Source organism: Spermophilus citellus, assembly GCF_964194105.1.
Source record: "Spermophilus citellus genome assembly, chromosome: 2".
Lineage (NCBI taxonomy): Eukaryota > Metazoa > Chordata > Mammalia > Rodentia > Sciuridae > Spermophilus > Spermophilus citellus.
Window position 1 is genome coordinate 6774545 of NC_138183.1, and position 11168 is coordinate 6785712.

Sequence of the window (11168 nt, forward strand, 5' to 3'; positions counted from 1 at the left end):
CACATGCATGCACAGAGGCACACACACACAGGCACACACATGCACGCACAGAGGCACACACACATAGGCACACACACACCGCGTGCACACACGTCCCAGGAGTGTTGGTTGAATGGGGGTCGGCCCCTCCCCCAGTACAGGCACCACGAGGGCAGGGAGTTGCCACAGCATGCAGAGCCCAGCCCAGTGGCCGGCACACGCGGCTCTTGGTGTGCATCACAAGGGCATGAGCGTGCCCAGGGACACCTCAGCTGACTGACAGCTTCTCTGTGGCGTATTTCAAAGCAACCTGGAAAATTGCAGGTGGTGCTAAGGACTAGAAAACTGGAGGCTAAAGAGGACGCACAGAGTAAGAGGGAATTCTTGTGCTGTGGGGACCCTGGTGTAAGCACACCCCTCTATGTGCTCCTGCTGGGACTTATGGGTCTCTCCGTTAATCCCCCCAAACACTTTAATCCCCAAAGCTCTGCCCAGGACAGTGGTCCTGCATCAGGCCAAGAGAGTCCTCAGGATGGACAGGATGGCAGGATGGGGATGAGGAATCTAGAGGGACTTCAGGGTCTCGATGTTGAGAAGTTTCCATTCTGTGACCAGGTTGTGAGCTGTATATCTGTATATGGATATTATCCTTAAAATATACTATATCATTTGATCCTCAATCTCATAAGTGAGCACTAGTGTTATCCATGTGGCTTAGTCAGGTTTCTGCTCTGATAGTGCTGTGTAACAAACAGCTCCACCAATCCAGTGGCTATTCTAAATCCCAAGTTCTCTGCTGAAGTGGACCTTCCAGACTGTAGTTTACTGCAGGTCAACGATTCTTCCATGAATCTGTTCAATTATTTCCAAAAGAGAACTTTAAAGAAAAAACATAATCCATTTAGAAAATGACACGTTAGTCCCTGGTATAAGACTTGATTTGGAAAGAACCTCAGCAGAGGGTTGGGGCTCAGAGTTCACAAGCGGGAGCCAGAGTCCGAGAGACCTAGGTAGGGGCCGGGTGGATGGCGAGGGCCCTCGGCCTTCCCAGCAAGGCCTCGCTGGACACCAGGCCAAGAAGGACTTGATGTTCTCAAGAAGTGACAGCTGGGGCTGGAGATGTGGCTCAAGCGGTAGCGCGCTCGCCTGGCATGCGTGCGGCCCGGGTTCGATCCTCAGCACCACATACCAACAAAGATGTTGTGTCCGCCGAGAACTAAAAAAAAAAAATAAAATAATAAAATTCTCTCTCTCTCTTTCTCTCTCTTTAAAAAAAAAAAAAAAGAAGTGACAGCTGAAGCTAGGGAGCGTCTCCCGCTCTGCCAGACACTGGGGTCCTTGCTCACCGGCCAGAGAGCAGAGGGGTGAGCTGGGACGGTCTGCAGGGTCCAGGGCAGAGGGCCAGCTTTCACACGTGGATCTTAGGTAGGTCCAGGGTCACGTGAAGATAGGCGCACATGGGTGTGTGTTCTGTATGTTACACGAGATGCATTTCTATATCAGATACTTATAGACTAATAGATGTTACACAAGTGCATTTTGTAGGCATGTGTTGATACGTTGAACAGACACTGGGAATCCGATGACGCCGTATGTTTGGCACATGGAACTGTGTATGAGATACACGACCCTCCGGTGTGGAAAGGTGAAGGTGCTGATTTGGTTTCCTTCGGGGACTGCGGCTCGGTGTTGAGTGGGAATGGCCCTGAGAGTTGACAGCTACGTCCTGCAGTGTCTCCAGGTGAAGCCGTATGACCCCTGGCCCTGAGACTGGCCTCAAAAGTAAATAGGGAGGAGACGGGGTTGGGACAGAAATGAAGTGACACAGATGGCCGAACGTCTTGGTGTGGCCGGGCGGGGGCCTCACCAGCCCTCTGGTTTTGGTCAGTGCTCACAGTGGTTCAGAGTGAGAATCAAGGCTAACCAGCTCCCACGATCGAGTCTAGCAAGGGTTCTCCCCGGCATTTAAAATCGTGGTAGAATCCATCCACCTTCTTAACCGCCGTCGAGTGTCCAGTTAGGCTGGGTCACGTAGCTGTGTGGCCATCTCTGCTGTCCCCCTCTGAGTTTCATCCCTCTCCTCAATCTGAATCTCTGTCCCCAGTAAACACCAACCCCCAGCAGCCCAGTTGCCTGCTCTAGGGACCTCACCTAAGTGGGATCACACAGGCTTTGTCCTGATGGCCTCTTCACGAGCCTCATGTCCTGGAGGTCCATCTATGATCTGTGTTGTACGGCTGTCCAAATGTCCTTGTTTTTTTTCTTTTTTCTGAGGCTGGCTTTGAACTTGCAATCCTCCTGCCTCTGCCTCCCAAGCCCCTGGGATTGCAGGCATGCACACCACACCTGGCTCCAAACTGTCCTTTTTTAAAGCCAACTAATATTCCATTGTATGGATGGATCACATTTAGTTCATCTGTTATCCTTTAATGGACACCTGGTGGCATCTGCCTTTTGGCTCTTATGAATAATGCTGCTACGACCACGGGTGTGCACGTATGTGGAGTTCTGTTTTTTTCCTTAAGATTCTATAAGTAGATAATGGTGGTCAAGCTTTTTCAAATCAGAAGTGAGACCTGTGGCCTGACATCCTACACCTACTTATTTGTGAAGCCCTGGATACACAGCACGTCCAGTCCTGGCTGTGTGAGGACGCCAGGCACGCCGCGGCTCCCACGGTGAGCAGGATGTGAGCACCGGGTCCGGGCCACCTGCGCTGAGGCCGTGGAGCAGGGGGCAGGGCCCTGGGGTGCAGCCGTGTTTTCAGGGAGTCTTGGCAGGGTGGCGGCCAGAAAGGGACAGTGCTTGCCACGGCTAAGAAGCCCAGCAGCCCAGCAGCCCAGCAAAGGGCAGGGGTACTGCCCCCATCAATGTCACAGCCCCTCCCCGTCCAGGAAGCCACCCCCAGCCCTCCCGTTCCTCCTCGGGCAGCCTCCTCGGAGCCCTGGGTGGGGCCACCCCTGCAGCCCAGCCAGAGTCCACAGTCACCTGTCCTTAGGGCGCTGGCCTGCAGGCCCACTTCTGGGTGCCTCTCTTCACCCTGATCAGAGCCAGGAAGCGAGGGCAGTTCCCGGAGCTCCCTGCGGGCACCCCCCCACCCACCCCCACCCCACCCCACCCCCGTCCACCACCACCAGCCCCGCGCGGCCTGGAGGGGCGTGGGGGACCCGAGGCCCAGCCCTGGGGGGTGCTCTCAAGGGCTGGAAAGCAAGAAGCAGGCCACGGGCGGGTGCAGCAGGGACAGTGCCCCTGTGCCCACTTCCTGGCCGACGCCCCGAGTGGGGAGACACCCTGGAAAGACCCAGAAGGGAGGGTGCCAGGCTCCTGTGACGCTGAGAGGGGCAGGACCAGGAATGAAGCAGCAAAGGGAAGGGCGGGGACCTGCCAGACCCTCACTTCTAACCAAGACACAGTCCCCAACCCCGCCCCGCCAGCCCAGGCGCAGGGCCCAGGGCTCTCTCTCTCCACCTGTCCGTTTTGACCCCTGTTCTCTGGGGGGTCCCCTTTCTGATTCTCAAACCACTAAAATCCTCCGTGTGCCTCTCAGCCCAACCCCCAGGCCACCTCCTCCCAAAGCCCCCTGAGACTCCCCCTCCGGGGAACTCCCATGCCCCAGCCCCAGGCTCGCCTTGGCAGAAGCTCTAGGGTCACCTGGCCACCTCCCCTTTCAAATGGAGGCCTGGTACCAGGAGAGGTTGGTATGGGCAGGCGCGAGGCCCTGCGGAACAGACAGGTGTACAGAAGGACAGGTGGAAGTGACACACACTTTCTGCAAGTTGTGAACGAGCTGCAAGCACAGAAACAATCCAAGCTGTCCTAAGCCAAAAGAGGTGGACGGCCTCAGGCAAAGCTGGATCCAGGTGCTCCAACAAGGCTCCCGGGTGTCTCCCCACCGGCTCCATCTCAGCTTTGTGTTGTCTGGCTTCATCTTGGCTTAGGCTGTCCACGTGGCTGACTCCGAGAACTCCGGCTTTCTGTCCTGCCAGCCCGGGCTCCCCGAAGAAAGAGAGCTACTTTCCCAGGACTGGGTCTCCTGGCCTGCCTTGGGTCACGTGAATGTCCCCTCCCCAAGCTCTCTGCCCAGGGGCTGGAGTCCCCTGATGGCCAGGGAGGGACGGCCTGCCTGTTCCTGGAAGAGAATGGAAATGCCTGAATGGGGACCTGGTTCGAGAATGGTGCCTGGCAGGTAGAAAGCCCTGCCCACCTCCCCGACTTCACCCAGGCTGGCCAGCCCGGAGGACGGCAGCCAGGGGGGGAACGAAGTCAGAGGGCCCTCTGCAGACCCAGCCCCAAGGAGGAAACGTACAGGTGAACCTGCCCCAGGAGCCGCGCTGCGGGGCCGTCAGACGTGGGGTGCTGCGGAACAGAGGGCATGGAGGGAGCGGTCCACTGAGGCAGCCAGGGGCTCACAAAGCAGGAGCCCTGGAGTCACACATGCCAGACGTTCTCTGCCCTCGCCCTGCAGTGTTCCAAGCCACATCCCAGACCCCAAGCATGTCCCCAGCTCTGACTGGCCCCCAGTTCTGCAGTGTGCATTACAGCAGTGACCCGCGGTCATTTAGACAGCAATAAAAAGAAAAAAGAAAAAAGAAATCTAAAGCAAGCCCGGCACAGTGGCACGCACCTGCCATCCCAGCTACTCGCAGCTACGGCAGGAGGACCCCAGGTTCAAGGCCAGCCTGGGCAACTTGGCAAAACCCTGCATCAAAATAAATAAAAGCAGCTGGGGATGTGGCTCCATGGTAGAGCACCTAGGTTCAGTCCCCAGCCCCAAACTCCCCGCTGCTGAACATGACGCACACACCCAGCCCCGGGCAACCTGGATAGGACACTGCTTCGCGGACAAGGGAAGGGACATCACCAACGTCTGGCATTGGGCTGGTGCTGCTGCGCCCCATCTGTGTCCTCCATGCTCCGAGGCTGCCCTCTGCTCTGGGGCGCAGTCTCCGCGGATGCGATGGCCTGAAATCCACATTCCTCGGTCCCTCCTTGGACCCTGTATCAGGATCTCAGGGAGGAGGGGCCAAGAATCTTCATTTAACCAACTTCCAGAAGATTCCGATCAGCAGACACCTGGGAAACCATCAGAATATCAGCCCTGAAATCCAACCCAAGGGGTGAGGAGCCAGGCAAAGGGAGTGCCCGGGCCTCAGGAGCCCACGGCCCCCATGGGGAAGGGACTTCTGAGGAGCAAACACCCATCGGGCCCTCACATACACTTTTTTTTTTATTTTTTTTAGTTGTAGTTGGACACAGTACCTTTATTTTTATGCGGTGCTGAGGATCGAACCAGGGCCTCACATGTGCAAGGCGTGTGCTCTACCTCTGAGCCCCAGCCCCAGCCCCAACAGAGGCTAAGTTTCAACTTATGTATACTCTGAACCTTCTCCCTGTTCCCACCAGGATGGGTCAGGGCCATCTCAGGACACCACATTTTTCATGAGAGAAAGAGGCTCCCTGATCCTTAAGAGAGATTTTTTCCTGCCGTCTGAATTGCATTTGTGGAAGGGGTAATTGATTTGCTTCCCCATTTTTTTATTAATCCAAGACAAACCACAACGGAGCCGGGCCTCTGATCTGGGGGACGAGCGGAGCACAGAGCCCAGAGAACTTAGGGGAAGTGCAGGGTCCAAGGTGCCGGGGAAGAAAGCCCAGGATCTGGAGGGGCAGGATGGATACCTCCCTGGGGCCTGCCCCTCCCAAGCCTCCCGCGAAGCACAGGTCCAGGCTCTCAGCATGGGGGCCCAGCTCCCTGCCACACTCTCAGAGCCAGAGAACCTCCTGAGTCCCATGGCCATCGAGACCAGAAGAGAGACCCAGAGCAGCCATCCCAGTTAGGACCCCTCCAGGCCCCCAGCTCCAGGTGGCTCTGGGGGTCTGACATCAGGGGGCCTGAACCCTTCCTGCGGCTACAACATCTAGGCAGGAAGGGTGTGAGCAGACCCTCCTGATTTCTCCATGTCCCCAGTGTCCCGACAGCTGGCGTTCCTGGGGAGCAGCCTTCCCTAGTGTCTCCTACAGAGGCCACACAGCGGAAGTTCAGCAGGGTCTCGGTCTCCCTTCTCTGAGGCAGAGATGCTGGCCCCAGCCCCTGGTTTCCTGGCTGCCTGACCACCTAGGACAGCACTGAGCCAGCTCTGGGGGTACCCTGGCCCAGGGAAGCCCCTGCCTCTAGGGACAAGCGGAGCCTGGGAAGAAGGACCCTGGGCAGGGGGCAGGCTCTGCCCCGACTCCTGGTCACAGCCTCCTCTGGGATCCAACAGACCCCTGCTGCTGTGGCTCCAGGTCCCCCTGGTCGGTCCCCAGGCTCTCCGCTCCAGCCCCAGGATTTCTTCCCCAAAAGCCCAAACTCCCTTCAGCCACTTCCTCAAGTGACCCCTCCCGCATACTGTTCCCCCTGACCTGGACCCCATGGCCAGGCGGAGTGCCAAGGCCAATGGAAGCCAGCCTGGGCCAGGTCCCCGGGGCACCCTCTCCCAAGGGGGAGGGGCGCTGGTGCGTTTTGACAGTGGACAGCTGTGATCCCCTCTCCTACCCGTCTTCAGTCCTGCACCCCCAGGGGCCGCACAGCTGGGAGCCAGCCCGGGCCAGCGGGGTCTCAGTGACATCAGGGGCTGGAAAGCGCCAGGTCCGACTCCGCCCGGGGTGGGGTCCAGGGTGGGGCGCCCAGCCCGCCCTTTAAGGAGACCCCGCGGGAGCGCACGAGGGTTTCTTCCAAAGGCCGGCGGCCAGCGGGGTCCCGCAGGGAGAGCAGACGGCGAGCCCCGCTGCCCCGCGCCCTGCACGTCCAGCCGGCGCCCGGGCGCGCGGGACCACAGCTCCGGAGACGCGCTCCTCTCGGCGTCGCCCCGCGGCCTTCTGGGGACCGTAGTTCTCAGGGGGTGGGGTGGGGACACTGGCGCCGCCGCGACAGGGCGGGGCTGAGGGCGCGCCCGCCTGGTGGAGTGAGCACCTACGAGGAGCTGGTCTCTAGGAGGACAGACACAGGTGGACCCCGTTCCTGTCTTCGCTGGACACAAGGTCCAGGCGGAAGACCGACTGAGACCTTTGGTGGATCCAACTTGTCCTTGCTTGAGGAGTAGAGCTACAGGGTGACAGGGAAAGTGGCCACAATTAAAGACACCGGGCAGGGGCAGATGCGGGTGGGGTAGGCAGAAAGGGACTGGAAGCTTTCAAAGGGTGGATTTGATGGGTGAGTGGGGACCGTCCAGACCCACCCCCTGGTCATCCCACTAGAGCAACAGCAGGCCCGTGTGGCAGGGGTTCCCCGCCTGGGCCAGGTTGGATCCCAGAACCAAGAAAAAGAACAGGAAGGAAAATTTGGCCCAGGGAGAGGAGGGGACTTGTCCGAAGTCACACAGTGAATCAGAAGCAGGTGGCCCAGGAGTCAGGCTCGAAGGCTGGACTCCCCCAGGGCAGGGCCAGGCAGCGCCTGCATGGCCTCCCAGCCAGCCTGGCGCCTGGCGTGTGAGGGGGAGAGCCGGGTCCCCATGTCCCGCATCGATGCAGTTGCAGGCCAGAGGCTGGTGGCTCTCACACGCTGCCTGGAGAGGCCGGAAACAGCACCCACTCCCTGGGCCCCCAAGACCTTCAAATCAGGGCTAAGAGAATGGCCGCTCTACCTGAGCAAAGGGGAGGCGCCCGCCCAGCAAGGGCCCAGAGCCCTCTCTCCAGGTGCAGTGGCCGGTGGCATCAGGGCCACCAGGGTGAGCAGACCTTCCTTAGGCAAAGGTCCCCGGGAGCCTGTCTCCCCATCCATGAAGGGAGGGCTCCGTGACGTCCCTGGGGACAGGGTCAGTTCTAGCAGGAAAACCAAAGATGATGGATGGACATGCGTGGGCATTCTACAAGCCAGGAGGTGCCAGTGGGGGCCACTTCCTGCTCCGCGCCCTGATGCTAGGCGAGGGACAGCCAGGAACCATGTGTGGCCCACGGGGGTAGGGGCTGCCAGGGCTGGAGGAGGGCAGAGGAGAGAGGCTGGGCTGGAGGCCCTTCTCGGAGCCCTGGTCACGTCTTAAGTGAGCCTTGAACGCTTTGGTGGCTTGTCACAGGTTCTCAGTTTAAATAGCAGAGCTTCGGCACAAATCTGCCCACGTCACCCTCTGACAAGCTCTCTGGCTCCCTCTGGTCCCCCAGGTGAAGTCCTGGTGGACGCCGTGCGTTCCCTTCTCCATTCCATCCTCCACTAGAGAGACCAGCAACGTCTCAAGGCTTGTTTTTCAACTTTCCTTGCAGATGGAGGCAGCCGCCTAGCCAACGGGACACAACGAAACCCCGGCGAGGAAATTGTCTTTCTGAATAGAAATGGGCTCTGGCAAGGACAAGGCCCCTGAACCTTTGGCTCTTTGGCCTTTTGCTCCTTCCCCTTCTTCCTGCCTGGCACATGGACATGAGAGCTGGAGGTGTAGCAGCTGCACTGTGACCATGAGGCAGCAAATGTGAGGGGACAAGCCCTCCACATTTGAAGACAGTGAAAAAGAAGAAAGTGCCACAGTGCCTGGTGACATCTATAGGTCACTACATGAGCACCCAACTGCCCACCCCAGGCTTAGTGTTCATTAAGTCAAAATCTGCTATCTGTTTAAACCGCTGTAATAGTGTTTTTTTGTTTTGTTTTTTGCAATCAATGCAATGGTGACAGTACACAGCCGTGGGTGAGTGACCCCTGCTAACTCATAGCCTGTGGCTCTCCTTAGGGCTCACTGTGCTCCTGTCACTGCACTGACCTCTTTTGGTTCCTTGACCACACTGAGCTCATTCCTGCCTCAGGGCCTTTGCACTGCTTGTATCTACTAATGGCTGGCTCCTTTTCATCCTTCCAGCCTCTACTTAAATGTCACCTCCTCAGAAAGTCCTGCCCCGCCCACTGCAGGAGCAGAGAGCGTCCCCAGGCACCTCCGCCCACCACCGCCCACTACCACCCTCTCACCACCTCCCTGTCACGTCAGTGACTTTTTTCATACTTATTTCTTCATTTGTTTATTTACCAAATGTGAGCTCCAGGGGGCACTGGGGGTTGGCCTGTTCCTTGCCCTGTATCCCTAGCGCGTGGCACAGAGTAGGCAGGCAGCCAAGGTCTCTCTGCCCTGTGCTGGCCTCCCCTCTGCCTGGAGCTGAGGAGTCTGGTACCTGTGCCCGGCTCTGGGCACGGCTCCTCCCGCCCCCCCAGGAGTTGGCACCTTCACCTCTTAGTGCCGCCCCGCAGCCCTGGCCAGCGCCCCGCACAGTAGGTGCTTGCTGAATGAGTGGGTGACAGGCAGGACAATCGGGCAGAGGCAGAGACCCCCGAGGGCCATCCCTTCCCACCGCGTGTCCCTGCTACAGGGACCAGGAACCTACTGGAGGCCTCGAGCCGCGCTCAGACCCCTGCTCTGAGCAGAGCCGGCCCCAGCTAGGCCTGGCCCTCCCTGCGCCCCATCCTCACGCCCCGCGCCCAGTGGCCCCGCGCCCTGGGCCCCGCGTGGCGCTGTCTTCAAAGCCCTTTCTCAACAGCTCAGTCGCCAGCTGCCCCTGCACCGCCGGCTGCTGGCCTCGTCTGGTCACAGGCTGCAGTTTCCACGGAGCGGACACCGCACGGCCCAGATCACTGTCTCAGGAAGGGGACACAGCGCTGCCCCAAGGACACTGGCCAGGCGGGGCCTCCAGCCTGTCCCCTGCCCTGCGTCTCTCCCTCGACCCTCTGCCTTCCTGCCCCCGGGAATGTCCCCTCCTCACCCCGCCGAGAAACGCAGCCAGAGCCCCGGGGAGCCAGGCCAGGGGCCTCCTGAGGAAGGCAGGCCTGGACGGAGGGGCATCACCCTGGGGACGGACAGACCCGGGTTCGGATCCCAGACCCGCCGCTGACAGGCTCTGGGCCTCGGATGGGCTGGACTCCCGGCCCCTGGGGGCAGCACGTGCTCAGCACAGCAGGACTCGCAGGGTCCCCGTCCAGGGCTCACAGAGGGCTTGCCACCCGGCAGCGGTGCACGTCCAGGAGGGGACAGGCCCAGACGCCAGGAAGCCCTCACGGTGGGAGAGGCTGGCGGCCTCCCCGAGAGAGGGCTGGGCCCCCGCTGCCCCAGGCCCTAGACAGAGGGAGGGGACCTCCGCGGCCCGAGGGCTTGTGCTGAATGAACTCCGCTATCCCCAGAGTCCCATCAAATACCACGCAGCCCCGACTGCACTGCACTGCGCCCCATCAGGGAGAGCCGGGGTCTCTCAGGGCACCTACCAGGGATGGCCTGCAGGTCAGGGGAGACAGGCCCCCAGTGTGGCTCCCTGCAGGCAGGAACCCCGGAACGGGGTAAGAGCACTGCTGGTGAGCCAGGTGACCAGGCGTCCCCTCCTCCCTCCTCCAGGGGGAAATGTGCCCAGGTAAAAATATTCCCCTCCCAGGCTCCTTTGCAGCTAGGGGGGCCACTTGGCCCAATGCTGACCCTGAGATGAAATCAGGAGTTTTCTGCTGGGAACTGAGCCAGGAAAACAACTGTTTTTCTGATAAAAATAGGAACTTACCTGGCAGGGCCCTTTGGTTGTTTGCTCTTCACCCTTCCCTGGTTTCCTCCCCAATTTTACTGCTTGGAATGCTGTCATGATACCTGGCGTGGAAGCAGCCATTTTGTGTCATAAGGATGAAAACCACATGTTGGGGAGGCCAGAAGGACATCACTGTAGCCCCGACGGTGTGTACTTCCTGTTTAAGTCATCATGGTGGGGCTGGGGATGTGGCTCAAGTGGTAGTGTGCCCACCTAGCATGCGTGAGGCACTGGGTTTGATCCTCAGCACCACATAAAACTAAAATAAAGATATTATGTCCACTTAAAACTAAAAAATAAAAAAATTTTTTTTAAAGTCATCATGGTTGGGTTTCTGTGACTTGCTGCTAACTGCAAATCTTGACTCATCAGCAGGCTTCCTCAGGGACTTCCCAGATGTCCAGCAGAAGAGCCAACCCAGAGCAGCTGTAATAAACACCGAGTGGAAGAGTGAATGGATGGACGAGGAGACCCTGAGACTCCAGGACCTGAACAGCAGATTCGGCCCAAAAGGAAGGCGTGTCAAACAATTCCGTCCGACCTAGGAGACCTGGATTCCTCCCAGGGCCACGCTGTGTGGCTCCAGGTTAGCTCCTTCCCCTCTCTGAGCCTCAGTTTCCCTATCTGAAAAAGTATATGGAACTTGGAGGTCTTTAAGGTGGGTCTGGCCGGAA

The 11168-nt window shown here is 59.0% G+C and overlaps 1 long non-coding RNA gene across 2 annotated transcripts; it reads right to left on the minus strand.

Annotated features, from left to right (window-relative positions):
- Positions 1–3715: 3715 nt before the first annotated feature.
- Positions 3716–6812, minus strand: LOC308642276. 2 transcript variants are annotated; one of them, XR_014020513.1, is made up of 4 exons: positions 6515–6812; positions 4799–5052; positions 4604–4678; positions 3716–4108 (listed from the first exon to the last, which is right to left on the minus strand). It is a non-coding gene; the product is annotated as an uncharacterized lncRNA (long non-coding RNA). The 2 variants fall into 2 exon arrangements; XR_014020514.1 differs by having other exon boundaries at positions 4784–5052.
- Positions 6813–11168: the final 4356 nt, after the last annotated feature.